Consider the following 25,027-nt stretch of genomic DNA (forward strand, 5'->3'; position numbering starts at 1 on the left):
GAGCTTCGTGGACGTCCATTTCAGCACAAGCAGGTTATGGTCGCTAGCCGAGGACCTCCATACCTCGAACGAAGTGGTCAAAGCTGCTAAGAGCCTGCTTATGAAGATGTGGTCGAGGTCTGCTGAAGAGTTTCCTCTTTCCCAGGTGGGTGGCCTGTCACTTCTGGGGAATAGATCCTCAGCACATAGCAGGTCACGGGATGACATCAAGGACAGCCAAGCCACACCGCGTTTACTTCTTAAGGTCGAAAAAAGAGGAGGGTCACCGGCTGAATCGTGTGGTAACCAGGTGGCATTTAGATCTCCACAGATGATTAACAGGGCCTCAGGACACCTTACTCGTGCTTCATCGATTGAATCCTCAATCGGTGCTATGAGGAGTGAATCGGTCATACTCGCCGGATTCCAGTAAACATTTAGGATGATTATAACTTGCGTTTTAGGCTTACCCTTTTTCACCTCGGCCTCAGTCCAAATAATTTCCGTGGTCAATAGATGAGTTGACACTCTCAGAGTGTTCATTAGATGTAAACCGGATCCGCAGCGTATTGCAGTTATAAGGCCTGATGACGGTCGGCCAAAGGGACCTTTGATAGCTGGAGCGAAGGTCAAGTCGTATCCGTCTATGGAGGGGCGTTCTATCATCCAGGTTTCTTGCAGACAAATGATGTCTAAGCATCCCAAGTTTATGTCTCCTTGTTTCGTTAAATGCTGGAATCCACGAGTGTTCCATGACCCCAGGGAGAGATCAGGTTTACCCGTTAGTAGTGTAGAGGCGAGTGGAGCGGACAAGCGCTCCACGGGTTGCTATCTGTTCTTATTTATTGTCAATGCGTTGGGCAACCATGCCCATTGTTCCGCTGGTGAGGCTTGTTTCTGAGGTTCATGGGTGCCAGTCTTGTTTCCCCCCGGTGGTTGATGTATGGTCCTTACGATCCTCGGCCTGGGTCCCTGAGGACACCTTCTTATACCCAAAGGATCCTTTAGGGCAGTTCCGTCTGTCTTTGTGGCCGTTTTAGGGCACTGGCTCCCCTCTTTGCCGCTAGGGGGCGAGAGAGAAGACCGGGGAGAGGCGTTCTGTAAAGAAGGCTCAGTGTGTATTGAAATAAGTCTGGATCCTCTCTCCTCACCAGGTCTTAAGTGCGATTGTGGTTTGTTACTCCTCGTATCCGTAGCAGACTTTGTTGATTCTGATGGTTTCCTGGGCGAGGTAAATCGAGCAGTCTCTTCCAGTTCAAACTGGTCGAAACCCATTTTTAGTAGATGTTCAGCCGCCTCGGAGATCCTCACTTTGGCCCAGTTCGTCTGCACGTGTAGATACGCGCATGCCATTTTACCTTGATGGAAAGGTTCGACCCTGGCAAGGTCGTTTGATTCGACTTTTCGGAGTGATGGTACGCATTTAAGAAGTTGTAACAGGCAGCTTCTATTCAGTATCACGTACTTTCTGTTGTTTGGCAACTGTTCGATTTTGAAGTTTCGTTTTGATTTATAAACGTGTGCCGATGACCCTCGACCTTTATTTTCTCCCAGTTTAAATTGGTGCGATTTTTGCTTCTCTTTCCGATTTGTGACTGGGGAAATTTGCTTGACCGGAAGCTGTTTATCGCGGGTGGCGTGCACCCATTTAGTTTCAGAGGGAGAACTTGGTCTCGCAGGAGAATCAATTCTTCTACCCTCCAGTCTTGAGTGAGGGTTGTCGGGGTTTGACTCTTTCCTACCCTCGACTTGGAAGTTAGAAAAATGCCATTTGGGGCTACTGTCTTCCCGCAAACCTTCCCCCCAGCTACACTTTTTTTGAAGCTTCTTGCAACGACTTTCCAAAGTACAAAAGGGAGAGGGCTCCTCGTCCATTTGATAAGAATTGTTGAGTGATTCCTGATCGTCAGATAGGGTGTAAACACTACAATTCAATAGGTCCTCATCTGTCACCTGCTCAGATTCCTTATTTACAGGTACGCTGTCTGGAACCTTTGGCCCCAACTTCAGATTTCGGGTTTCCCGTTCAGCCGCTGCTTTGGATGGTTCACGAGTAAGGGGGGTCCCAGAGCCACAGTGCCATTCACCTTTGTCTTTGCCCGCCTGTACTTTGTTAGTGGTCGATTGAGGGGAAAAGAACTTAATAGTCAATTGCTTTTGGGTCGCTGTTTGACCTTTCGTTACCAAAGTGGTCTCCTTTGCTTTCCTATCCAGGACAGCCCCCTTATCTGTTGTGATTTCATCTGGTTCATCACGTATTGCTCCATTTCCCTTTGACTTGGTGGGCAATGACTTATTTATTTTCGGACCTTCACACTGAGGCCTGTGGCTAACCGTTGTTCTTGGCTCCTCATATAAGAGTTGCGAGCTTGGGGCCAAAGTCTGGGAGCTGACATCCACCAAGGGTCCTTTCGTTAGTTGTGATGCGGACTTACCAGACTCCACGTCTTTGGCACCCTTTTCCATTTTATTATTCAGTGCGTTGATGTAGCCTTCCAAGAAGATTAGACGGCTATTCATCATTGCTATAATGGAGGTGTGATCTCTCATGGAGTCGTTTATGGACTCGTATAATTTACAGAAAGGGGCCATGGCCAGAGTTACCGTTGACATAATGAGTCTTAAATCCGTCCTTTTGGGCGAGGTGTCTTTTGTGTGTATTCTTCCACTCTCATTTGCACGTATAGGGCTCGTTGAGCTTGATACCGTTTGGGTGCTCCCAAACGACGAGCCAGTTGAAGGACTAGGGAAACCAGGACTCGTTTGTACCCCCGCTGCGCGGCCTCTTTCTTGCGGGAAAGGCTCAGTGGGGACCCGGACTGGACCTTGCGTAGCTAAACAGGGCACCTCACTGGACCCTTGGTCAAAAAGATCCGGAGTCGTAGGTGCTAGGGGACTGATTTCTGTGTCGTTTACTTGAGAGGAAATGGAGGCAGAATCTTCGGCATCACTTAAGTCAATGATAACGGACATTGGAGGGTTTGAACAGCCCTGTTTCTGCAATAGAGACTTTGCTGTCGGTGGTGTAACTGCTGGAGCCCCTGGCCCAACCAGCAGTGGTCTAGGAAGGGGGTCCATTGCTTCAGGGGCCGTAAAGACAGCTGATGATAAATGGGAGTTTGAAGGGTTAGTAGCTTTCTCCAGATCAATTGTGGACTTGGTAGAGGGAATTTGCGAGGGTGGTACACCAGTACGGGGGGAGCCAAAGTGCCACCTGATGTTAGCATCTGCCACGGTTCCTGCAAAAGAAAAGCGTGCTGGTTCCAGTGAAAAGACTGGGCGCAAGTCAGTGGGGCCTCCCCTGCCAAGTATGGGAGTGTTTTGGTCCGCTGTTACTTCTAAAATCTCTGCATCCGAAAGTTCCTCTGAAGGTGAAACTTTCTTTTTTAGAAGTTTTGCGAAGAATCGGTTGTTTACCAGCTGATGTGTTTTGTCGTCCTTCTGCTGGTTAAGCTGAAGGTAAGGCGGGGCACAGGAAAGTCTAGGGCGCTGTGTTTGATAGACCTTCAGCCCCAACTTTTGAGGTGGGTGTGCACAACGTTTCCTACGGACCGGTCCTCCTCTCTTTTTTGGATGCAAAACGCGTGTGGGGGCCTGAGCTGGTTTGTTTACCCTATCGGCTCTCGCAGCCCTTATCAGAGGGTCGAACACCCCCGGGTCAGGAGGAGCCGCTTCAGTTGAAACCGCTAGGATCGCTCCCCTTAGCGCGTCCACCTCTAGAGGGAGTGCCCCGAGTTGAGCTTCTCCACCATCTGGGGGGGGAGGATGGAGGGTCGGCGCCACTATAAGGCGGTTTACGTCCAAATTTATCTGAGCTGACAAATCATCTGCCGGTGCTGCCGGTCCACTGACTTCCACGTCCACCTGAAGATTAGGGCTTCGAGCCCTTGGGCGTGATAAACACCGAAGGTCGGTGGAAAGTAGCTTGTCACCCGCCGCCCTCTCTTCACCCCCCCGACCCACCAGTCCCTCCTCACCTGCAGCACACGGTGCTTCCTCTCCTCCGAGGGGGAACTCCGCACTCGGTTCAAGCGGCGGGGGGTGACCGGTGGCCGCGGGGGACTTCTCAGTTGGCTGGGGGCAGGCAAGAAGACAAGCCGGGGGGCTAGCAGATGGTGAAGGCATCCGAGCGTCCAGCCGGCGTGCTCCAGAGTCTTGGTGCGCCGATGCAGAAGGTCTGGATGCAGTGAAGACCGGCCTTGTGCCGGAAAAGTCAGCCTCGGAATCCAGGTGAGACTGAGTAGGCGCAAGGATCATCTTTGCTTTGGCGCTCCGCAGTCGGGGACCCTGTGTCTCAGTTTGCAGTGATGTTGACACCGAGTAAGTGGCCGAGATCAAACCGCCAGTCAAAGACTTTTTGGTCACCGCAGCAGCGGACACTAGGGACACTCGGGGAGTGCGGCTTTTTCTGCTAGCAGGCCGCCCTGCCCTAGCTGCCATAGACTGCAGAGACTGCCACTCTGTAGCCACTCCGCGGCCGCTCCGCGGGGAAGAGGGGTTTTGTATGAAAGTCCAACCCTCTCTCAGTAGTAAGCACTGAAAACAGACTCCAACACAGAAATTAGCAGAAGCTCGTAGAACACTGCAGAGACTGCCACTCTGTAGCCACTCCATACTTACCTGAGGATTCTTGAGCAGCACTTTTGCCTAAACTCGCTCGTTATGGTACCTTCACCTTAGTGAGGGCAATTGTTGACCTAACTGTAGCTTGAACTACAGAGGCTAATTTTCTATCCACTTGAGTGATACCCCTACTGACATAGAATGAAATGGGCGGGTCTCAATTGTCCAGCCACAATGTAAAATGATGGAAATCTCTACACACAAGTGACCTCATGGTAACTATGGGTATAGTATGAGACCCATACTAATATCGTGTGATCGTACTGGGCAGGGATTCATTGCGAGTTATAAAACATGATCAGTGCGAATAGATGCAGCTGTCCTGGCTCTGTAGAAATCACTTTCACAGTACGAGACCCAGACACAAAACTGTTTGACTTTGCTGTGCAGAGGTTCACTGTGAGGCAGTTGTTGTGATGGATGTGGATGGACATAGTTATAGAGGTTCCCGTGGTAAAAATAACACTCACAGAAATGAGGTATGCGCTGCCTGACCTGCCTGACTATGCGATCGGGACCACACATGACTGACGCTCATGTGATTAGGAATATCACGTGATTGGGTCCGACCGCTGTGCATTCGAAAGGAAGATGAAATCAACCACACACAGTATCCACACTTGACCGTTGCCGGCGGTAACCACTGGCACTAACTTTAAAAGCTTGCAGGTAAGCTTGAAACTACATACGCAAAAACGGGAATTGGAATGCCACAAAATGGTGGTGTACGGGTCTTCTATAACACAACACTTGTTTTGGTATATTTAGAACAACACCGCATTTGTAGAGACTGCAAGCGCCATGACGGCTATACATTCTGCCGTACAGCCTGCCATCTGAACAGCATCAGGATTGCGGGGGAAGTGAATACCTGACACCAAAAAGCGTGCCCATTTAGGTCAGTGTGCTGAATTCTTAATCACTAAACTGTAACTACAGACAGGGACCTTTCTGCTCAAATTGAGCACAGATTTTCTGTATACTCAACTCAACCAGCACTCCTGACTAGAAGTGCTGACATCCTCGGATAGAGGGGGCCGAGAGTACATAGGACTAACCACAGACTTGGTGGATTAATGCTTGTTAAGGAAGTGACATGTACTGATTATCTTGATGTGTGCTCTTTGGAAATGTGATCATTCACATATTACTGATCTAATTAAATTAGTTTTGCAACTTAAGTGTGAACCCAAACTTGCTTGCTCTATTTCAGGGCCACCAACTTTTAATTCACACATGGCAGAAAATGAAGGCAGGGCGGGGAGCCCAGGTACCTATCCATTATACTCTAGACGCTAGAAAATTAATCACGTCGGGGTACAAAGACTGTCCTGAAGAAAGTGGCTAAAAATCTATAAAAAAAAACACTGAAACCGGTAGATGATAAAACTGTAAAAAGGGTAGGATATTACCAAAATATACAGTTTCGCTTCACTCCTATTCAGGCACCCTTGCAAATCTTAGGGGCTGACTCCAGTGAGTGATAGCCACGTTGGTCTTCATTACACTTTGTTGACAGAAATGTCATATTGAGCAACATGTGTTCTTTTTTAGAAACTATTTTTTTTAAATAAAAAAAAAAATCCGTTACACTTTACATAGTAATAGGATACACTCAGTTTGGTCTTTAGGTCATTAATATTGTGTTACTGCCATCAATAGACTAACTGAAATTGTATTTTAAACTGCCTATTCTGTAAAACGCTGTATATAAATGTCCGTGGGTAGGACGACTATTAGCAGGAGGTTGACCCAGAGTACTCTATTGAGCTAGAGAATACCAAGATTGTTTTCCCATTTCTTATCCTGTCTGCTGTTAGATAAGCGGCACACCAGCGATACCTAGCACTAGTGGGACACAGGCAGTTGTAGATAGATCTTCACGCTATCCTTGTGTGCTCTTTTGTGCTGCTTAATCTTTGGGCACCTCCAGCTTTTCCGTTTTTGGAATGGTGTGAAAATTGTTGCAAGTGCTAATAATTGGTGTGTTATTCGCCTTTTTGTGAAAACGTACTTGTATGTATGTCTATTTGTCCATATGCATGTATGTTTAGCTTCTGAATGTCGGTTATTGTTGTTCTCTCCCTCACCTGTATCATGTCTCCCTTCTAGGCCTATGACACCGCCCACTTGAAACAGAGGGAGCAGTTTCTGCTCCCTTGCAGTCCATGGAATCATTCCAGGTCCCCCTTCATCAGTACTGTCTTCGATTTCCTGGGCCTTGAATAGTTTTTTTGCGCATGGCATGAATGAGGTTATTCCACCTCTTATGTAGGTCTTCCTTCACTCGTGCAATGGTAGAAACTGCAATGACTGTATTGACCAGTGCCATGCACATGTCCCTCTTTTCACTGCCATTTGAGGTATGAGTTATGTATCCCTACACCAAAGAGTCATCCCTCTACTGGCATCATTTTGTCCACCAATATCTGCAGTTCTGTGTCTGTGAAACATGGGTCTCTTGTACCTGCCATGCCTGATTAGTAGGAATGTCTCTGTATAGGGTCCTGTGTCTTCTCTGGTTCTCCACTCTGCAGCTGTAATAGGCTATTTTATGCCTTCAATGGAATTTGCTGGAGATCTGCACCAGCGGTTGTGGCAGAATGATTTCTGCCAGAGGTCTGTCCATCACAGAAGGAGTTTGACGTCACGTCCACCGATGGTCTGACCTCTGTCGGAAGGCGTTTGATGTCACATATGCAGGTGGTCTAACCGCCACCGGAAGGTGCGTACATCACTTGCACCAGTGTCTGACCTCCACCAGAAGATGTTTGACTTCACTTCTATCGGCAGTGGTGGACTTTATCATTGGCATCAATCTGTCTTGCAATGGGTACGTCCCTTCTGCTGTTTATGCTTCAATACTGCGGCGTTGGTGCAAAGGTCATGATTCAGCAGTACTCTGCCATTCTCTGTCAGCAGATGGATGAAATCTTTGTCGGCAATTATTTATAGTAAACATTATAAAATCGAGCATATAGATACTTGACTCACTGCGATAGTACAGCAGCAATGGCACAAGTGTAGTGCCTATGTTCAGTGCCACAAACAAAAATTGCTGAAGGTTATGGGTTTCGTGCCTTATATGCCCTTATGTCCCCCTTTACTCTCAGGATTGACTTTTCATTATAGCTATTCTCATAAACATATTATTTTGTCCAGTTGTGTTTGACAGTGCTATTGAGGTTATGTGTAACAAAAAAGCCAACATGTGTTTTGACCCAGACAGACTTTCTCAAGGCTATTAAGTATAGTTTCCAGGGTGCCAGTTTTTCTCGGGTATTCAAAGCTCTCTATTGATACAGAGCTCTATAATATCCATTTGTCCTTACTGGGGCATGTCTTTAATACGTTCTTCTCAGCAGATAGTTTCCTTATATACCAGTGTGTACTTCCCTTATTCTTCCTCTTAGTGACAATATATAATGCTGTGTTCAGTGGAACGATAGGGCTCACAGGCAGAAGTTGCTTTCACACATAGGAGAATTCCTTGGAGCTTACTTTAATAAAAGGGTTAATTGTACTGAGGGGACCAGTTAAGTTTGCCCGTTTGTGCAAACAGGCCCCGCCTGTGCAATTCTGTCATTTGCTCTAGGAAGTGCAAAAGCAGGTGGGAAAATCAGGCAGAATTGCCTTTGCACTTTGAAGTGCAAATTCAGTAAATGGGAGGCAGCAATTATGATGCAGGTGTAAAAAGTGAGCGGATTCTAGAGGGAAGCCATTGGTTTTATGCCAGCACAAAATATAAAGTTGGTGTAAAAACAAGTGGTTTTTGGAGGCAGAGGGTGAAAAATTGGATGAAAGCAGAATTCCCTTTCTGTGCCTCCCCTCCACTTCCAACAATCATGAATATACCAGGTAGAGTAAAAAAAAAAAAAGGTGTTAAAACAGGCATTACACATAGTACCGTTTGTTATGCAGCGGTGACTTGGAAAATGAGCCCCTTGGAGGTTTGCTCAGTCAAGTAGCATTGGGTCACCAGCAAAATCCAAAGAGTGTTCCGCAGCCTCGGACTGGCTTGGTGGACATATACCTTGAAGCCTTTGGGTTCAGTAAATGGGAAAGCCCAGCTCATTCAATGCAAAGTTCTCTTGAGCTGTCACTGATCAGAGGCCGTTCCTGCTTTCCGATTCTGTAGAAAATCCCAGCCAAATCAATTCAAAAGTCTTGGCCCATCAAGGACACTGTATATTGTATTAAACCAACATGCCTTGGCCTGTTCATGTTTCTTTTGGAAAAGTTACATTTGAATGTGTATATTTCATTACTATTCGAAAAGGCCGTCTCGTTGCAAAACACATACATTCATTGAAATAACTGTGCAACATAAATAGGATAAGGCAACGTTTGATGTTTGTCAATGTGATCCACGGTCACCCTTTTTTAAAATGGGCACAGACGTAAAACAAACAGCAATAAGACGTGCTATACAAATTACGTACAGAGCAAAGCTGGGGTCAACTCCACCAGATTCTTGCAGTTAGTTGCATAGAGCGGATTTAGGTACAGGAATCCAGGAAAACTCTGAATGTGCCAAATGTTACCAATGGTGCATGGTAAGGGTAATTACTGCTCCAATGACAGCAGATCCCTACTGGCTCTTCCTGCTCTTTGCATGCTCAATAGCGTTGACAGACTTAATAGACAGCACTGCCTCTCTGCCTGCATCAAGGGGCGTGGGGAAGCATGAGAATTCAATTAACATAATATGGCAATGCATGGTGTGTATGTATCTCTACATGCAGGAAATTAGATTGAAAATGGCACGGATGAGGGAATACAAGCAGAGTTGGTCTCTGCATGTTTTCTTGCAGTTGTTTGGCCTTATTGAAATAAGGATATAATGTTTACACATGGGCTCATGCGTTTTCATCAAGCAATTCTGTATATTACAAGTAACATAGCAGTGTGTCTGGTTTCCTGGGACATGAAAGAGGCGAGTAACCAAAGAAAGTGACAACAAAATCTTCATACCTTTGCAGAGGATTAAGAGTTTCATAGCACCTATCCAAGAGACCCATTTAGGTTCTGCCTAATCCATACAACTTGAGCAACATTGGGTGGTGGGATGCCTATCTGAACCCCAACCGGAAGGCCCACATTGGCATCTCCGTAGATACGAATCTTTAAATGGTGGCAGACTTGTATGAGTCAGGCAGAAAAGGTTGACAGGAGCTAATGGACTTACCCATCAATACCACACCCATAACCATCATTAATAGGCATATCATTTTTCATACTTGTATCATGATACTCAACCCTTTAGCTGAGTGTCACTTTTGAAATTATTGTTTGCACTAATTACACTGCCCACAGCAGCCCTCTGTGCACAATTTTAATCCCCATCATCGTTACGTCAATCTGTACCACTCAAGCCTGTTCGTGAAGGAGGTTTGGAGGGATGGTGAGCTCTGGAGCAGCACTTAGGTGGATGTGTACTGAGAAGAAGGAATCTGCTTGCATAGTGGTCGGCCTCCTTCCGATTTCTCTAGGAAGAAATCAAAGCTGAGCAATCACTGAGACCTGTGAGTAGTTAGGACAGAAATGGTAGCCAGGTGGCCTAGGACGGATCTATGTGATCACTGTACATCTTTTACTGCGCACTCCAAAATGTTTGTTTTTCTGGTTGTTTTAACCCATTTCACCGCATATATATGCAGGGGTGACCCCCAGCCATCCCATACCCTCCCACATGTATTATTAACTTCACTCACCTCCCACATATATATACAGTGAAATTGCGACATTTTCAGATGTGCAGTGATGGGGTGATACGGCCTAGGGCTTAATAAAGATCTTACATTACACCACTCATTATGCAAACAATACTCCCAAACATCAGACCCGCCAATAGCCACAATGAAACTTACTTGATGACATTTCTGGATTCACAATCAGTGCCTGAACAGGATTAAGTATATTTTGTAAAATGACTCGCTATCAATTAATCTATGTATAAGGCTAAAACCAAGAGTCAGGCAGTCTTGGCAGTTCATGCTCCGACACTGAGGAGAGAAGCATTGTGGGGTGTTTGAAAACGAACCAACTGTCCATATAAGAGTGTTTCACAGGCTTTCTAATGATGGGGCACGGAGCTAGAAGTGGCTTGTGCTCCGAAATAGGCCCTTGGCAGTAGGGCAGGATGTTTCATGGGGTGGGAGGGGGTATAATCTTGATACACATCAGGCACCCGTTAGACTGAGTGAGGCACAGATTGACAATTGAGATTAGGCAAGCACCAGACAGACCACTACAGGTTTATTTTGGGGAGGCAAAGACTTCGAGTGGAGGCTAGCTGAGGTTCCATTGGAAGTACTGCGCCATGGGGAAAATATAAGAAATATAAGGCAGTGGTAAGGATAATGCAACATCAACACAGACTTCAGGCATATGGGTGCTTTTTTGTACATTCGTTACATGAGAGCTCAGAAAAGAGGAGCTGGGGCGGAGGGGCATTTGCATTGGAGCCCAGAGTCGCCGGTAGCCCTGGCAGTTTCAGCCCAAAACACATCCTGTACCTCACCTGAGGGGGGGTAAGACAAGTTATCCAATGTTGAGCCTTATAATAGATATGTAAATTGGTGTTCTTGAAGTATAGATAGCATGGTGACAGCTATCTGCCGACTCATCTACATTAATGAGCGACTCTGCTCGCCCATTTTTGTGATTGTATATTGAGGCAACAGTAGACAGCAGCCCATAACCCCTTTTGAACCCCACTATCATGAATGTTGTGCAATACGACACACAGATCATTAGCTAGCAGTTGCATTGTGTGGTATAAAGGGTTGACTTTTTAACCACGTGAACTACTACTTACGTTAATATAATTCTACACCACTTTGCAGCCTACCATATTCTTTCTGTTGGAATCCTGCACTATACAATGTTCCTTTAGGTTAATAAATCCAAACACTAACTCACACCCTAACCATATCCTGGACCAAGACTGATGGACCATTGTGCATGGGATCATTTATCCTAACCTCAGCCAAAATCCTAATTTTAGTTTTTTTTTAGAATTTTTCCAACCCCGACACAGACCTACAAGCTATTGCAAACTCTAAACCTGTCATCCAAACGTATTATAATCCTCCAATGAACCTCACCTAATGGCACTTCATATGTGGGGGATTGTGTATTCTGTGCTCTCTATAGGAAATTATGCTCCCACGTATGGAGGAGGAGAATATTGAAAAGGTACATTAACATAGCTGGTTTAACATAGCTGGTAATGTTTATTCATAAGCCACCATCTTTTATAAATACAAAAATATATTATTCAATTGTTGTAGAAAACAGACGCATATCTCAATCTTGCGTGAAGTTGATTACCCAAACACAAACGGGAACGTCATACAATCATCCTGCAAAACAAAGTTTGTGTTGTCCAGCCCCTTTATCGACAGGTTTAATAGCTCTTCAGTGAATTGATTTCAATGGAACAAGTAAAAGATTTTATGACCTCTTTAAGGAGGATTTCAGGCTTCCCAATTAAGACAATAGCTGACTGTAGACCCCAGAACTCACATACAACCATGGTCAACTTCCAAACGTTGGGACGTAAGCAACTCAGATGGGCACCTCTAATACAATTAAACCTTTACTGCTTTTGACAAAATGTTGTAAGGGATTTCAATCAGGCACTCACCCAGGTCTCACACAGCATGTAGCGCGGAATGAAACCCTTATTTATTTTCGTCTGTAAGTTCAATATTCTGAATGATATACCACTCATATCACATCCATCTCAAAATACCCCCAGGTCACACTTTACCAGGAATCAGGCTAGTTTGTAAAGGTAAAGATGTATTTATTTATTTATTTAATATTCAAATCACACATAAGTTATATATGTATGGGACAGCAATCAACTAACAGTGATAAAACAATTCAGAACATAAGTCAAGCAATTTAATTCACTTATAATGATGCAGCATAGAAAACACAGGAAAAAGAAGAGTTTTGTTTTGTGCACAGATAGCGTTTAGGTTAATATTCCCCCAGCAAAGTTTTATTTAAATACAAATGAGCAATCCTACACAAATGTGAGTAATCAGCAGGTATTCAGGAAGGAAAGACAAGGTCTAAAGTTTATAGGCAATCTTCCCTCCCCAAACAAGAGAGAAAACCGTTTTTGGAAATCAACTCTTAAAAATGACAGGTGGAAAATGGCTTTGTGAAATACTGCAAAATGGTCAAAAATGCTTAAATGGAGAATAATTCTAAAGAAAGCAACTCTAAACATGTCCTAACACACATGAGCTATAATATAAACAACAATACACACTTCAGATCAGGATGGGATGGAAGAAGCACTTTGAAATGGGCAAAAGACACATGTTTTGGCTAAAATTACAAATTTCCAGCAAACATTTACTATGCGATATTAGAGAAAAACGGGTCAAATATACTGTTCGGCAATGCAGTTTTTAGTTGTGGATGTAGCCAAGGGTCTTCGGTATCAGTGAGAGTTTCTGTCTTTAAAACTGAAGGAGTTATAGAGGTTTTAGTAAGAGGCGCTTTTGCAAAATAGGCGTGAAATTGAAAACAGGAATTCAGTTTTAAAAATGACAGATAGGTTTTCTTATACTATATTAAGGACTATGAAAATAAGAATGCCACACTTGAAACTTCACAGCTATATGGCCAGCGCAACCAGTCCCTGGTGGATACTCGATTTCTGGGATTTACTTTAGTTATTCAAAATCACTAGGGAGTTATGGTTTTGTAACACAGATGAAACAATCAGCACAATAGAAGTCTAACAATATTATGGTTCTGAATTTAAAGATGGGATGGGTTGAGATTGGGATAATACAATGCAGATATACTATGGGTGACTGTTCTTCCTATTCACACTTACAGTCCTTTGTAATTGAATTGGACCGTCAGCTCTGGTCAATGAATTGGATCAGGTCGACCGGCAGCAGGGCACCTCTGGAGGGATTTGGATCAGCGGCGCAGTTCTGGTCAATTTTGGACTGCACCTCAGACTGGATTTGGAAGGGCTCCTTCTGGTAAATGAACACGGTAGATAGCAGGATGCAAGTTTCAGCGGTCAAGACTTAATGGTAGCAAGCCAAGCTGAATCAGAATTATTCTTTTAAGTTCTTTATGTTTGAAATTGGGTCAAGCTAGCAATAGTTCAGCAACGCTAAGTCTGGATTCTGCAAAGAAATCTGGATTTTCAAAGAATTCTGGAGTCAGCTACAAGATGAAGAGTTCTGGACTAATGTGCTGCGCGGACATCTGGATGGGTTCTGGAAGCAGTGTGTCTATGTGTAGTGAAACTCCTATATTTATCCAACAAAGATAGCAGGCACCCCTCTCTCAGAAGAACAAGGCATGATAACCTGTTCAGTGGTTGTTAACCACATTGAGAGTTCGCAGCCATCTGCTTTTTGCTCACTGTACCTTTCACAGATGGGAAATACCATTTGCATATCAGTCTTTGTCCCGCCCACATGGTCAGTCCAGCACCGAAATGCTATGGCAATTCCTCTCTGAACAAGGGTACCAACAGCAACCCCATACACATGTTTCAGCCTTGTTGGGCATCATCAGTGAGGTGAAGCTGAGCCTCTCTGCGCACAGTGAGCAGGGAGTCCACGTCTGGTTGCCCCCAGGTAACCTAGGGTGACCAACCCCAAGTTCCTTCAAAGAATTCAACAAAGGTAGCAGGCGCCTCTCTCTCGGAAGAACAAGGCATGATAACCTGTTCAGTGGTTGTTAACCACATTGAGAGTTCACAGCCATATGCTTTTTCTCACTGTACCTTTCACAGATGGGAAATATCCATTTGCATATCAGTCTTGGTCCCGCCCACATGGGCAGTCGAGCACCGAAATGCTATGGCAATTCCTCTCTGAACAAGAGTACCAACAGCAACCCCGTACACGTGTTTCAGCCTTATTGGGCATTATCAGTGAGGTGAAGCTGAGCCTCTCTAAGCACAGTGAGCAAGGAGTCCACGTCTGATTGCTCCCAGGCAACCTAGGGTGACCAACCCCAAGTTCCTTCAAAGAATTCAACAAAGGTAGCAGGCGCACCTCTATCGGAAGGACAAGGCATGATAACCTGTTCAGTGGTTGTTAACCACATTGAGAGTTCACAGCCATCTGCTTTTTGCTCACTGTACCTTTCACAGATTGGAAATATCCATTTGTATATCAGTCTTTGTCCCTCCCACATGGGCAGTAGAGCACCGAAATGCTATGGCAATTCCTCTCTGAACAAGAGTACCAACAGCAACCCCCATACACGTGTTTCAGCCTTGTTGTTCCTATATTTATCCATTACAAAGTTTATGGGGTGGGCAGAACTTTAAAAACACACCCCCATGTCTATGAGTGGGTACAGGCATGTACTTTGTCCTGGTTGGCGGTCTGAACAGAGCTGTCATCCTTATGACAGGATTTAGGAACTCCCACATGGATTTTTACCAAAACATAACTTTTGCACAAATGTACGTTTCTAACATTATGTACCTTAATAAAATTGGACACATATTTGATATTCGATTGTCTACATTCACATTCACTCCCAATCTTTGTGCGAGCTATCTTGGTTATTCTACAGATTTGTATCAATTTGAACTATAATGGTTTGGGTTAATCATTTCTAATTTGGGACATCTCTGGGCGCTGATCAGTGGATCATGTACATACAATTTTAGGTTTGCAACATTGATCGTTCTGCTACAATAAGACATTTTTCATAACGTTGGTTCCATAAATGGTACAGGTTTCCTCAATGTCTTCAAATCACAAGGCTGAAATTAGTTTAATGTCTACCAATTTTCAGATTTGTTCTTCTTTAGGTTGCTCAGTTAAAGAGTTCTAAATTTTAATCAAACATAAGGATTTAACATCAAAGTCCTCCTTTGTAACCTCCCCTTCTCAGGTAGCAGCTGTCCAGTCTTTTGATCAAGGGGGGTGTGTTCCCTTTCCTGTAGGGAAGCTCCCCTGTAGAGATCACTTGGGCAGCTTGCCATTGTCCTCGGCTCAGCCCCAGACGAAAGTCTACTGAGGTCCCATTGTACTGCTTGTTGTCATTATGCAGGAACCATTAGCATCACTTAAGCCTTCCTGTAGCAAGGGAGTGTCAAGCTGAGATGTCAACTTTCGCAAGCCAGGCATTATCAGATCAGAATTAAATAGTTATTAGCTCCAGACTGGGTTCCTGTAAGATTTACCTACAATCTTTTATTTAAAAGATATAAAATGAACAGAGTTTATAATGGATTTTGACATTTTAAAGGAATTAAGCCCTTCACAGAAAAATGCTTTAAATTGGTGGATTTTTCACTTCTTCAGGAAAAAGAAAACACATTTAACTGGGTTTGACAGCCAATTTCCTTAGGCAGTTGTCAGGCAGTGATGCCTGGATTCCTCTGACTGCCTGGAGAATCTTTGTTTTCAGCACCCTTTCCTTTCCATAATTCTCTGGGAAAATGGCTGAATTTTTAAGGGCATTTTTGTATTTTGCCATTCTGTGGCCTTGTTCCAGGTGACAGATGACCGGTGACATCAGTGATTCCTGTTTTTACACCAACTTTGCCTGTGTGTGTGGCAGGGTGTGCAGCTCTTTTGTAGTTTGTGAACCATGCATCATTTTGCAGATTTAGTGCGCACGGGGGTTATCGCCTCCATTTTTCTTTCCCCATTGGCAAAGGGGTGCAGTGTGACGCATTGGCGTGGATACAAATATTCCACAATGCGTTTGAAGTAACTTTATCAATGTAGCTGAATATACATTTTTTCGGCGGTGTAACCATATTCTGAACTAATTTTGATAAACCATCAGTATACAAACATCGGAGTAAATATATTAGTTGGCAAGTTTATTTTCCCTATTCTAGCTACAAACACTTCAAAAATATATCCTTCAGCAATTTATATTCACTTAAAATTTCTGTCTGCATTCGTTTACCAGTAATTTGCATTTTCCCACCACACTGTCAAGTTCATTTCCCTTAAATCGATGATTTTAAAGATTTTTCAAGGCCAAACCCTGCAATCCTACATATTGGCCATAGAGTAAGGAGGCATTGACATCACATAAGCATGGTAGTTTATTAGTTGTCACACAAGAATCCTGTCAACCAATGGTGCTTCTCCTGAACGGCAAATCTAAAGTTCAAATGGCAAAAAGTAGACTCCTCAATGGTTTTCTAGCTTTTTTAGAAGAAGTGAGGTTAGAGGAAACATGTAGATCATGTTACCCGGGTGATGGGATATGTACACCTATCTCCCATGAATAATAGTATCAATCAATCAGGTATCCGTAGAAATGATCGAATCCAAAAAGAAAGAGGAAGAAATGACTGAATTTATTTGGCAGATTGTTTTCGAAATGTTAGTAAATGTTTATACAAATATAGGTGTGGGGTGGGGTAAGGGTATTAGTTAAGGTAGGGAGGTGTGTGGGCAGTTTCGCCCCCCATTATAAAAAAATAAAGTGCAAAAAAGTAAGTAGGAACTTTGGTTTTTTGACCCAGAAAATGTGCTAATTTCTCCTTTAGTTTTCTTAAAGTCAGTTAATTCAGTTTTCTTAAAGTCAGTTAATTCATGGACAACCAATCAATCATAGACCATAGTACATTCTTGTAAACAAGCATCACACAGGAACAATGACTACATTAGTTATATGGGCAACCCTAAGCATTCCTCAGTGATTATTTGGCTGTATGCGGATCAACCAGATTAACCATTCTAAAAGATAAAGATTCAAAAATGATTTATGTAGGAATGAAGGTCTTAAGGAACTTACCAACTCACGTACTTGTAATGTTTCCATTAACTCGCTCCTCCTAGTCTTGTGCAGAACAAATGTATGGCAAGTGAGAAGCTAGGTTCCAAGAAAAAGAAGGTTGCTGAAAAAAAGAAAAAAGTAGAATAGGCATGAAGAATGTTATGTGGCATTGAATATGCTAATCAGTATGTTAGAAAAAACCCAAACAGTCCAAGACATTGCCCTCGTTAAAATTAACATGTATTATAGCATAGTGGTTACTTCAACTACATGTGGATTATTAGAAATTCAGGGCAATCATTATGGAGTTGCTAATATGACAGATAGACTAGACTAGTGCTGGACACGTAAAGGTAAATAAGCAAAGACTCATGAAATATGGTATAATGGGATGGATGAATCAAGTTAAAATATGATGGAGATATTGCTTGGTTAGAGTCTGAAAACTATGAGCATATTTAATAATCATGAGCATACTGTACAGCATTCTTGGGGGAAGGACAAGAAGCACTAACCACTGGACCTTGAGACTAAGTACCTAGCACAAATTGAAAAAGAGAATGTGCTACCAAGCACTGAATATGGGACCTGGAATCCACTTCCTCCTGCCATTTGGGAAAGAAACTCTTCTCAGAAACATGAATCCTGGAGCATGAAGGACAGTTTATAGTGGAATTTGAGAAAGGGACTGACCCGAGAAGCACTGCATTTTTTAACGTTAATGGCAAAGTATACTGAACAGAGACTACAATAACACACTACTGACACATGAAGTCCACCTCTTGACTGCTCAAAAGTCAAAGTATGAGAAATGTCACTAATGTAATAGCAAGATTATAACTTAGTCATATTGCAACTGCTAATGTTTAATCTTTTGAACTTTACTTGCTTTCTGACTGCCTTATTTTAATAATTAACCAAATGGCGCGCATGCAGGCTACTGTAAAGAAGTTGTACTTGAGAAAGAATGCGGAAGGTGTCCGATTTCCAGACTTGCATCTATGAGACAGGGGTGTTTGTTTGAAGCAAACCTGTGAATAGACCAGAGATGAGTAGCGGTGAGGTACCAGTATTTTCTCGATTATAGGATCTGAATAATAAACTTGAAGCAAATTCTGATTCTGTTCTGCATCAACCTGTATGGAAGTGTATGGCAGTCGAGTTGTTTCTGACTAAAATGACATCTCTGAAGGACAGCTCTGCTGTAACATTTGCTGACTGCTAGTAAAATAATCTTCCTTCATAGATACATAAGCCACATCGAGAGTTTTTGCATTACCTACAATGCACTGAGATGACTACACCATTGTTAAGAATAACTGAAATTCTGTTGTTAACACTCCTGTTATACTACATAGGTGTACTGTCTCTTCATGAAATAAGTGCTTGGCTCTCTCATGTTCTGTGAGGGCTCCTCAAAGCTGCCTATGTCCCCAGGAGGTTCAAAAGGCCTGTTGGAAAGAGTTAGGAAGTACTTTTGGGGATCAGATGTCGACAGATGTTAAGGGCAAGATCCATTTCACAACACAATCTGCTTGCATAACCCAATTATTGTTGCTTTTTACTACAGGATATAAAATATTTTCCAAATGGTGTCACTTATGGTGGTAGTGGTGTGAGGTGAGTGTTTTCTATTGCAATTATTATTTTACTGCCCTAAGTAAGCTCCATTCTGAAACTTTGGCCATTAGGAATGCTTCTGCTTTTCGTTGTGTACTCTCAAACTGGAATAACGTTGATGAATTGAACTTTGAAATTGAACCCTGTGACCAGCCACATTTACAGGGATGCTACTGTTAACATCTCATGCAGAAGCAACTCCTGTACAAAATCAGAATTTTTTTAAACTGTGTATATAGTAATACCTTTGAGAGGTGCACCGCCACACAAATGATTCCTTTCACAACGAGAGTCGGATCTTATTCTCTGAAGTTAATCTTGTGGGTCTTCTCAGACACGTCCTCGTGGCATCAATGGGATGTGCTTATGGGCAAGGATACACCTTGCCTAGCCATTAATGTCAAAAATCCAGCATGCATAAGGGTGCAACTGTAATAAACCATCTGCAGGCAGGTCAACGCCAACGTTCTGCACACATCTGGAGTTGGCAAACTTGCAAAAGGATTAAACGATTTGAAGAAGGGCCTCTGCATCAAGGTGACATGCTTTTGTGAGAGTTGCTAGCTAAACCAGTCTCAAAGTTGAACCCTGCTTATTATACTCTTTGGATATATGTTTATATGAAATTGATTCTTTTCTTGATACAATACAGGGAAAAATGTGGAAGTCTGCCCTGGGTTTAGCTCAGTCCATACCAAATGTTTTTATTTGCCACGAAATCAATCTGCTGCCTCTATCTGTAAAAAGAAATTGGCGAAATATAAAAAACTATATTAAAATGCTGGACCCTCCGGCAAACTCCTTATATGTTAACTTGAATAAATTACTTGAGAATTCAAGTATTCACTCACTCAAAGTATTCACAAACAAATTAAATGCAATTTTAAATGCTATTAATGAAACCCCCGAAAGTATGACCTTGCTGCTTCCTGCTCAAAAAAAAAAATACGAACTCTACTTTTGGTGTAAGCTTACAGATAAAATGGGAACTTACCCATCGTATTCTGAATATAACCAATTTCGTAGAAAGTGGGGTGATCGTGCATTTTACTTGACCCAATTTCCCTCTGCGGTGGGTAGAAATCTTCTAATCCGTTTTCGTTTGAATCAATTTCGAACTCTATCCAAAACAAAAAATTGGAATACATCATTTCAGACCGGCTTTTCTACTGTATGCCGATTTTGTGAAGCTCCGGAAACAGATGAGACACTTAAACATATGGTCATTGCTTGTCCCTTTTTCTCACCATTCCGTAAAAAAAATTTCAATTTAAAGGCTCAATTCCAAACAGACATTAGCATGGAAGCACTTTGGAACCGTTGTATGTGTAGTAATAGTTTGTCATTTAATTTGAAATTGATAGAATTATTGTCAATCATTGAAGTAAAACTAAACGAATTTACTACACTTTCGATATGAGAATTCGAATTTGATGTATTAAGCACAAACTGTGGTATGGAAAAATTATCCTTACAAATGTCATGTATGTTTTTAACTCATTGTTAAATTGTTATTGTGCTGGATGTTTTAATCCTTATTTTTAATGATTGTAAAGGTTTGTATAAACCAAACACAATAAAAAAAAAAACCAGGTGGACTATCACCCTGAATGGTGCGAGAACAAGACCAGGAGGGTAAGAGGCTTGACTAGCCCCAGATGAAGTCGAAGGCCTAAGGACATTGCATTATTTTATCTTATGCTATGGTAAGCAGATTTCTAAATGAGCGTGAATCTGTAGGGTTATAGGTGCATGTTGTAGGCAGGAGCAGGGATGACATGCCAGCTAATTATGAAGAGAAAATATAAGTGTTGAAGGTGTGGCTGAATAGGAGATGGTCCAAAACGGAGCACAGTCTTAGAACGAAAGAATTCCCGAATCAGGGGTCCAGGACTGAGAATGTTGCTCCGTCATGCCTAATGTTGGGAAGGGGGCAGCCGCCCCTGGGCGCATTCAAGTAAGGCAAGATGCATTTGAGGCACTGTGATGAGCCAGGGGAGAGAGGGGACAGTGAGAGGGACGCCATCCCGTCCAGCAGGACCCCAAGTTAATATAACCAATTATAGTGTAACTACATGGTGTGGCCCAAGGCGCGGGAGGCATTGCTATTTTGCATAGATATTAGTAATCCTAGGTAAAATGGAAAGCGTGCGCCGTAAATGCAGCATTACATGCACTAGGCCTCAATCCATGAGGCCAAAGAAATCTCCAGTTATGCCCGAGCTCCCATTAGGACATTTCGCACCCCCACCGCCACACCGGCTATTCATTGTTCTTAAAAGTGCTACAAAGATGTGTTTTTTCATCCAATAAGAATGTGTACTACAAATGCAGCCGAGGAATCACTGCCGCGGCCTGAGGCCACAATAGGTCAATTGCGCCCTGCATCCCCTCCCCTGCCACCTTAAAGGTGGAGGGAGGCGACAACCAAGCAAAGCCACATGGCAAAGGCCCAGGAATAAGGCCAGCGCTGCTCTCATCCGCTCTCTGCTGCTCAAGGGTGCTCACCCCTTATCTACGCCAGCAGGGTAAGAGCTCCTCTCTCCAGCAGCGTAACGTCATGCTCATACGTAGATTGGCCCGTTTACACGCCCGTACTGAAGCCACACCCACCCCCTCTTAACCTCCGTCGCAGTGTACCAGGAATGAACGCTTCTGCTCGAGGTTCGTTCTCCCTTCCAGTACCCGTCACGTCCAGATCTCTATCCCCTGTACCGCAGCGCCACACGCGCCCTGCCACCACACCGCCTCCTATCACCTCTGGTCCCGCCTCCATCGTAAGGTATTCAGCCCCCGCACCCGGATCTACCAGGAGAGACACTGCAACATGGAGACCTCCACCAGTCCAACACACCGAAAAGAATCTGCAAGCACCCCTTCTCACAAACTATGGAATCCTCTAGGACATCACAACCCTGAGGTAGGGGCCACCGCAACAACAAACCGGAGCGAACAAAACGTGGTAAGAGCACTAGGTTATGCACGCTCGGCTGCAGCCAGCACCCCCATGATTATTGCTGCTGGATATATTGTTCATAGGGCTTCCCCCATTACTGTTAATGCCTATATGTTGCCCCCATGAGCGCTGCTACCTCTATTGATGCCTGCATTGTTGCCCCCTTGGGCGCTGCTACCACTATTGATGCCTGTATTGTTGCTCCCATGATTGCCTATACTGGTGCCCCCATGAGCGCTGCTACCTCTATTGATGCCTGTATTGTTGCCCCCTTGGGCGCTGCTACCACTATTGATGCCTGTATTGTTGCCCCCTTGGGCGCCTCTACCACTACTGATTCCTGCATTGTTGCCCCCTTGGGCGCCGCTACCACTATTGATGCCTGCATTGTTGCCCCCTTGGGCACTGCTACCACTATTGATGCCTATATTGTTTCCCCTATGATTGACTATACTGGTGCCCCCATGAGAACTGCTACCTCTATTGATGCCTGTATTGTTGCCCCCATGATTGCCTATACCGGTGCCCCCGTGAGCGCTGTTACCTCTATTGATGCCTGTATTGTTGCCCCCTTGGGCGCTGCTACCACTATTGATGCCTGTATTGTTGCCCCGTGGGCGCTGCTACCACTATTGATGCCTGTACTGTTGCCCCCATAATTGCCTATACTGGTGCCCCCACAAGCGCGGTTTCCTCTATTGATGCCTGTATTGTTGCCCCAATGGACGCTGCTACCACTATTGATGCCTGTATTGTTGCCCGCGTGGGCGCTGCTACCACTATTGATGCCTGTACTGTAGCCCCCTTGATTGCTGCTACTTCATGTACTGCTAACTTGACTACCCCCATGACTGTTATTGCTTTCACTGCTGTCCCCATGATTCATGATGCCAGTACAACCATTACGTCAGTACCCACAACCAATTCGGCCACCCCTAGCCCCTCATCCATGCTCAAGTGTGCCCTCATCAATGCTCGGTCACTCCCAGCCCACGCTCTTGACATCCATGACCTCCTTTGCAACTCCAACCTTGACCTACTATTCATTAGTGAGACCTGGCTTCACGAGGCGTCCGGCCCATCCCTTGCCCTTGCCCTGCCTAAGGGATACACCATTTTCAGGCAAGACCGAGGAGCACAGAAAGGAAGTGGGGTTGCACTGATCGCCAAGCAGTCCATCCCCATCAGAAGAATCCAAGGAGACATATTCCATAACTGTGACTACATGCTCATCAAAATCAATCCATCACCCAACTGCACTATCACTTTCCATGTCACTTATCGCCCACCGGGGCCAGTTACAGAATTCCAAGAAGCATTCATCCACGCCCTTGGGAACAATTTAGAGAAATCTACCATGTCCATCCTCCTGGGAGACATGAATCTCAGCCTCAACGACCCTGCTGATGGGAATGCAGCATCCCTCAACAATGCCCTCACCATATTGGGCTTCAAACAAGCAGTGACAGGACGCACCTTGGACTGGATCTCCCACAACAATTGTCCTCCCTCCATTTCAGCCATCACCTCTATCCCATGGTCAGATCACCTCGCCATTCATTTCGACCTCAACTTCGCGAAGACATCATCCACAACCCCCAGAACTCTGCCGCCCGCCATCACCAGAAGCGCCAAGCAACTCACTAAGGAAAGACTTCTACCACATCTTCAGGTTCCTGGACTCAAGCCTCCATTCATCAATAACCCGTACACTCTCGCCGCCACTTACAACTCCATCATCTCTGAAGCCGGGGACACCATTGCCCCACTTACTCAAAGAAAAGCCAAAACCACTAAAACTAACTCTTGGTTCACCCCAGAACTCCTCAAGCTGTGCATAAAAAAGAGATCAGCCCCCTCAGCATGGCAAACCAACCCCAGCGACTCCACTAAACTTGCTTTCAAAAATATCGCTAAACACTACAAAACCGCCATCATCACACCTAAAGCCAACTCATTCAATTGAAGGTTAGCCGACGCCAAATCTGGATCCAGGGAAATCTTCGAAATTTTTGGCGATATGGAAACACCCACCCCCCCACCTAACTCCGTTACCAAAGACAAAGAATGGTGCAACAAAATCCAAGAAGCTATGCTCAACAAACTGAACACCTTACAAGAAAAAATCATCGGCCAACAAAGAACCTTAAAGCAACAACTATCCAACCTGCGTCTGAAAGCCCCAGCGGAAATCCCAGCATTTTCATTCCAAGAAATCAAAGAACAGGACGTCCTGACTATACTCAACTCTATTAAGCCGTCAAATTGCAAGCGTGACTCGTGTCCAGCTCAGCTCATCAAGGATAGCGCTCCCGCCTTGGCACCCTTCTTCACTGACTTCATCAACGCCTCCTTCAAATCAAACCAAGTGCCCTCCTGCCTTAAAGAAGCCTGGGTGCGTCCATTACTGAAAAAACCTACACTGGATCTGAAAACTCCAGGAAACTACAGGCCCATTACCACGGTACCCTTCCTAATGAAGATTTTGGATAAAGCAGCATAGCTTCAAGTCCAGAAATAGCTAGAAACTCATCACCTACTAGGCCTCCGACAGTCAGGCTTCCGCCCCAACCATGGAACAGAAACTGCCTTACTGGATCTCAAGAACCAAAAAGACGACCTCAGGGACACAGGCAAACATGCCCTCTTACTACTCCTTGACTTATCCGCAGCCTTTGATTTGGTCGACCATGACACTTTATGCCACCACCTCTCTACGGCTGGCAACTTCTCACCCAATGCCACTGCCTGGATCTCATCCTTCCTCAGTGGTAGAGCAATGAAGGTCTTCTCAGACAAGGCCTGCGCCCAACCCCACCTAATAAAATGTGGAGTGCTACAAGGATCATACATCTCGCCCACCCTGTACAACCTATTTATTAGGTCATTATTCAACTATCTAGACTCCATGGGCATCACATACACCAATTATGCGGATGATACGCAGGTCCTCATCCCCCTCATGGGAGACTATGAGGCCGACCAGAAAACCCTCACCTTCATCTACGCCACCATCCATACCTGGATGGCTGAAAATTGGCTTTGTCTTAATAGTGAAAAGACAGAACTTCTACTCATCAGTTCACCGGACAC

General features: G+C 44.3%; 1 long non-coding RNA gene across 2 annotated transcripts in view; it reads right to left on the reverse strand.

Moving 5' to 3' along the window:
* LOC138497920 (uncharacterized) overlaps nt 1-25,027 on the reverse strand; it is a 444,253-nt gene that overhangs the window by 359,121 nt on the left and 60,105 nt on the right. For both annotated transcript variants that reach the window (XR_011278667.1, XR_011278668.1), the window contains exon 2: nt 17,377-17,479. This is a non-coding gene — a long non-coding RNA (uncharacterized lncRNA). The remainder of the gene's footprint in view (nt 1-17,376; nt 17,480-25,027) is intronic.

Source organism: Ambystoma mexicanum, chromosome 5q (assembly GCF_040938575.1).
Source record: "Ambystoma mexicanum isolate Mex_15411 chromosome 5q, UKY_AmexF1_1, whole genome shotgun sequence".
In the NCBI taxonomy this organism is placed as follows: Eukaryota; Metazoa; Chordata; class Amphibia; order Caudata; family Ambystomatidae; genus Ambystoma; species Ambystoma mexicanum.